We start from the raw sequence: 5,827 nt of genomic DNA on the forward strand, positions 1-5,827 counted from the left end.
GGCCCCTAAAACTGTCATGGGTCCTAGGCACTATGCCTAATTGCCTAGTAGGTATCAGTCCTGGGACACCCTCATGGAGGCGTAAACTTTTGAGGGGTGGGTGGCAATTTAGCAACATCTATCAGAATTCAAAATGTGTCTTACTTTAGACCCAACAATTACATTTTTAGAAATGTATCCCATAAACCTATCCATACAAATAGGCAAAGATACATGTATAAGGAAGTTCATTACACCATTCATTGTTGATAACGGCAAAAAATTTTAAACAGTTTAAATATCCATCAGCAGGGGAATGGTTAAATTAACTTTGGCACAGGAAAAGGCAGATACATATGGATTAATGTGGAGAGTTCACTGTTTCAGAGTTTTAAATTTAAAAACTAACATTAGAGAATAAACATTGAGCAAGATCACATTAATGTTGTATATACACCCACACTTCCAGAGACTGAAAAGCTAAACTATAAACGGTTCATATGATCATCTCACCCAGCAGAGCTGGGAAACAGACTCTGAATAGTATGAATTTTTACAGTGAGCATCTACTACTCATATAATAACAGAAAAAGATATTTACATTTTGAAGAGAAAAGGAAATATTTGTCTCTTTGATAAAGTGTGGACTCCTCCGAGGAAAGGAGTCTTCCTGCGGAGCTGAGAGGCACTAGAGGATGCTCAGATAACCAAGTTGATTTCCTCTCCAGTATCTTGCAAATCAGAAGGAGGACAGGCAGCAAGATTTTCAAAGCACTCAAGAACAAAAACAAAACCAAAGCCACAGGCAACTGAGTTTTCCTCACAAAACTGTATTTGCCTGGTGCCTGAATCACAAAATGAGGCTGTCATTTGGCCCTCAAATAACTCTCCCAGCTCCTGAGCCAGTGGTCCATCATCCAAAGCCTGGACAGGCGCTGTACTGAGAGGCAGTGTTCTGAGTGACAGTTAGGAGAGTGGCAGTTGGAGCGGGGGTGGGCCTTGGTGGAGGAGGCCCTATGTCAGGCCCAATCTGCCAAGCCTCGTTCTGGTCAAAGAGCCATGTCAACGCACTCCTTATTTTCTTAGGCAGGCTTGCACCCAAATCTCCAAACCCATTTCATGTCAGGGAACAAGAGGCTCCTGGAGGGCGTGGTGTGCCACGACCATGTCATAACTTTCTCCTTAGCAGGAGGAAGATGTTTATGAAACTCCACCTGAGGAGCCCACCAGAGATCCTGCACAGTTATTATGTTAGTGCAAAAGTAATTGTGGTTTTTGCCATTAAAATAATGGTGAGAGCCACAGTTACTTTTGCACCAACCTAGTATTGCAAATAAGTAAGACTTGTGTGTGATGAAGTGTGCATTTTCTTTCTGGTAATGATGATGATGTTGGTACAGGGAGATGGCTACCCACGGGCTCTCCCAATACAGGCAGTATGGTGAGAGAAGTCAGATGACCAGGCAGGGACAGCTTGGATGAGCTCCTCTGCCCAAGGATTTCTAGTCAGGGAGGGGAGTAGAAGCAGAAACTTGTCCTGAATGAAGGCTGTTGCTGAGAAAAGGGTAACTGATACATTAACTCATTCATTAAACTGCTAATTAGTACATGTCTACTATGTGCAAGGAGCAGAGAAGTGGAAGAAACACAAGAAGAAAAAACATATTTCCTGTCCTCAAGATGCTTATAGTCAGTTGGAGGAGACACAAAAGTGAATGCCTAAGGGAGAAGGAAGAGCAATAGAAACCAACAGCTATGTAATGGATTCTGGGCTTGATACCTAGGTGATGGACTGATCTGTGCAGCAAACCACCGTGGCAAACGTTTACCTATGTAACGAACCTGCACATCCTGCACATGTACTCTGGAACTTAAAAGTTGAAGAAAATAAATAAACAAACAACAGCTATGTAGAGTCAGGGAGTTGGGAAAGAAGATGTAACTTCCATTTTGGGTCTGAGCTGATTATTGAGAGATGGTTGGGGTTGGGTGTAAAGAGTTGGGAGGAGGCATGTTCCAGGCACCAAGAACACCCTGAGCCAAGACAACGATGGTGGGAACTGTGGGGCACATACTCCACACAGAAAGTAATGCCATTAGGTTATAACATAGATCATGTGACCACATGTCATGTTCACCTCCTAAGACTCAAAAAAAAAAAAAAAAAAAAGGTCGATAGGAATATCTGTCCTGGTTCTCCTCCCTGAAACCTTCCAGCAGTTTCACATGTCCCTCTCATTTTCTCCCTGTCCAGTCCTCAGTATCTCTTCTAGTTTGTTAATGTAAATAGGCAATTTGAGCTAATTTTTCCAAAATGTAATTAACATGATTTACATGATTATATGTGAGGGGTATAACTACTGACTTGACCAAGATCCAGTCAAAAGAAATGCTTCCTCCTCCTCCTCCTCCTTCTCCTCCTTTCTTATCAGCCTCATAGTTGCTATTAACAAGGCACTTACTAGATGTAAAGTTGTTTATAACCTCACATGAACTACTTTGTGTAATCCTCACATCAACCCTATGGGGTATGTTCTCTTGCTCTCCTCATTTAACAGGTAAGTAAGGCCTGGCATGGTGGCTCACACCTGTAATCCCAGCACTTTGGGAGGCGGAGGTGAGTGGATCACAAGGTCGATTGAGATCATCCTGGCCAACATGGTGAACCCTATCTCTACTAAAAATACAAAAATTAGACAGGTGTGGGGGGTGGGTCTGAAAAAAAAAAAGAAAAAAAAATTAGACGGACATGGTGGCACATGCTGTAGTCCCAGCTACACGGGAGGCTGAGGCAGAGCAAGACTCTGTCTCAAAAACAAAAAAACAAACAGGTAAGTAAACAGAGGCTCAGTGGCAGTGTTCTCCCCACCCCCAAGATATCCAGGAGAAGCGTGCACTGTCAAGGAATTCCACATCTGCCCATACTCATCAAGACACAAAATGTGGTGGATGTGATCTCTTTTGAAACAGAAAATATGCATGCATATTTTATGTATTTGCTTTTTTTTTCACTCTTAAGAGTTTTAATTAATGAACCATGTAACATTTAAATCATGCAAATTAGACTGTGTGCTGGCATTGACAATGCCCTAGAGAATTCAGCATTCTTCTTTTCCCTTACTGTGAAATTTAAGGGCATAGGAGGTATTTATTTCTGTGTCCACAGCTTATACACACCACCACCACCACCACCACCACCACCACCACCACCACAATTTTCTCAACCATCCCATAGATACCAAATTGTCTCCATGAGCTCTGGGTCCAGGCTGAGTATGTCTCTCTCATTGTGTCCTATGGCCTGACTCTGTCCCCCCAATTTTCATGTGTTGAAATTTAATTACCAATGTGATTAAGAAGTAGAGCCTTTGGGAGGGAAGCAAGTCATGAGAGTGGAACCCTCGTGAATGGGATTAGCAACTTTATAAAAGAGCTGGAGAAACTTGCAACTGTCCCCTTTTGCATTTCTGCCCTTCTACCATGTGATGACACCTAGATGGCGCCACCAATGAAGAATGGGCTCTCTCCAGACGCTGATCCTGCTGACGTCTTGATCTTGGACTTCCCACCCTCCAGAACTATAAGAAATAAATTTCTGGCTGGGCACAATGGCTCACACCTGTAATCCCAGCACGTGGGAAATCAACATTGGCAGATCACCTGAGGTCAGGAGTTTGAGACCAGCCTGGCCAACATGGTGAAACCCTATCTCTACTAAAAATACAAAAATTATCTGGGCATGATGGTGAGCATGTGTCATCCCAGCTACTTGGGAGGCTGAGGCAGGAGAATCCCTTGAACCCAGGAGGCAGAGGTGGCAGTGAGCTGAGATCGCACCACTGCACTCCAGCCTGGGCAACAAGAGTGAAACAAAAAGAAAGAGAGACAGAGAAAGAAAGAGAGAGAGAGAGAAAGAGAAACTTCTGTTCTTTACAAATTATCCATTCTCAGGTATTTTGTTACAGTAACACAAATGGACTAAGACATTGTGTCAGTCTGTGAGCTCTCCCCTGGCCAGGCCTACTATGGCTCCAGTTCTTGGAGCACCAGCAGAGCGGGAAGGGAGTTGAGTTGGAGCCTTCATTACGGCTCCTTAAGTTCTTTTCTCTACCTGTTTCCCTCCCTCACCCATTTGAGCCCCATCACCTTCTTCTCTACCTAGTAGTCCCCATTTGTCCACCCATACACTACTGCTATGCTATACTCTAACACATGTGCACAAGTAGTTGTCATACTGTAGCTACTACCGCTTGGAGAAGCCCCATTAATTGAATTATGAGCCAAGCACAATAGCTGATGAAATCTTTACACAGCCCTGAGGTGGACAATATCATCTTCACCCTACAGATGAACTGAGCTTCAGAGACAAGGTCCAGTTGCCAGCCCTCAAACGAGGTACTGTCTACTCTGCACTACTGTCTCTGGCTAGGAGAGAGTTTTAGGGTCAACAAACTGCTCTATTTTCTTCTTTTCCATTTGATACTTTCTCTTCTTGTTTATATTTTTAAATAAAAGTAATGCATACATATGATGAAAAAATGTCAAATAACACAAAGTCAAAAACTCCCTCATCACCCCTGTTAACATCAATTGCCAATAATTCTTCATTTTAAGTTCTAACAACTTAAAAATGCAGCACACACACACACACACACACACACACACATTTCTAATTTACACAAAGCGATCTTATTCTATACTGTTTTATAAATTGCTTTCTTTCTCTCTTAATATCTGATTTTTTTTCTTATCAGAACATATAAAAAATTCAAATACTTTCCTGTCACACTGAAAATAAAATCCCAAGTTCTTACTTTGGCTATTACAATCTGATGCTAAAACTCAAAAAAGATATTACCATAAAGGAAAAGTATGAGTCTATGTCACTTACGAACATAGATATAAAAATCTTAAGCAAAATAGTAGTAAACAAAATCTAGCAATATGTAAAAGGGCTAATATATCAAAACCAAGGTGAGTTCACTCCAGGAATTGCAATGTAAATTTAACATTCAGAAATCTGTCTGTGTCAGACATTAATAAAGAGAAAAAACATGATCATCTTGTAGAGAAAACCATTTGATAAAATGAAACACATTCATGATAAAAATAGAAATAGAAGGCCAGGCGCAGTGGCTCAAGCCTGTAATCCCAGCACTTTGGGACGCCGAGGTGGGTGGATCATGAGGTCGAGAGATCAAGACCAACCTGGTCAACATGGTGAAACCCTGTCTCTACTAAAAATACAAAAAAATTAGCTGGGCATGGTGGCACGTGCCTGTAACCCCAGCTACTCAGGAGGCTGAGGCAGGAGAATTGCCTGAACCCAGGAGGCAGAGGTGGCGGTGAGCCAAGATCGTGCCATTGCACCCCAGCCTGGGTAACAAGAGTGAAACTCCGTCTCAAAAAAAAAAAAAAAAAAGAAATAGAAAAGAAGTACCCTAACCTGATAAAGGGAATCTACAAAATCTATGGTGATATAGGTCAGGATAGTTGTTCTTTCTCGATAAAGGGCAAGAGGGGGACTTCTGGTAGTAATGTCTATTTCTTGATTTGGTTGCTTGGGTGTGGTTGCTTGTGATAAACTGTACACGTATGAGTTGTGTACTTTACTGTATGTGCATCATACTTAATTTTAAAAGGCTGTAAAAAAAAAATATGGGGCAGCTGCCATGGCTGCTTCTGCAAAGTCTAAGTACTGGTCTATATGCTGCAACCATGCCCTACTGCCAACAGGAAGGGAAGGATGGAATCATACTTGTGACTAAAGATGACCAAAAAACTCCAACCAATGTAGAGCTGGTGGCTAATGACCTCAATGATCCATACTCAGCACGGACTGATGCTG

This window comes from Saimiri boliviensis, chromosome 10 (genome assembly GCF_048565385.1).
Source record: "Saimiri boliviensis isolate mSaiBol1 chromosome 10, mSaiBol1.pri, whole genome shotgun sequence".
Lineage (NCBI taxonomy): Eukaryota > Metazoa > Chordata > Mammalia > Primates > Cebidae > Saimiri > Saimiri boliviensis.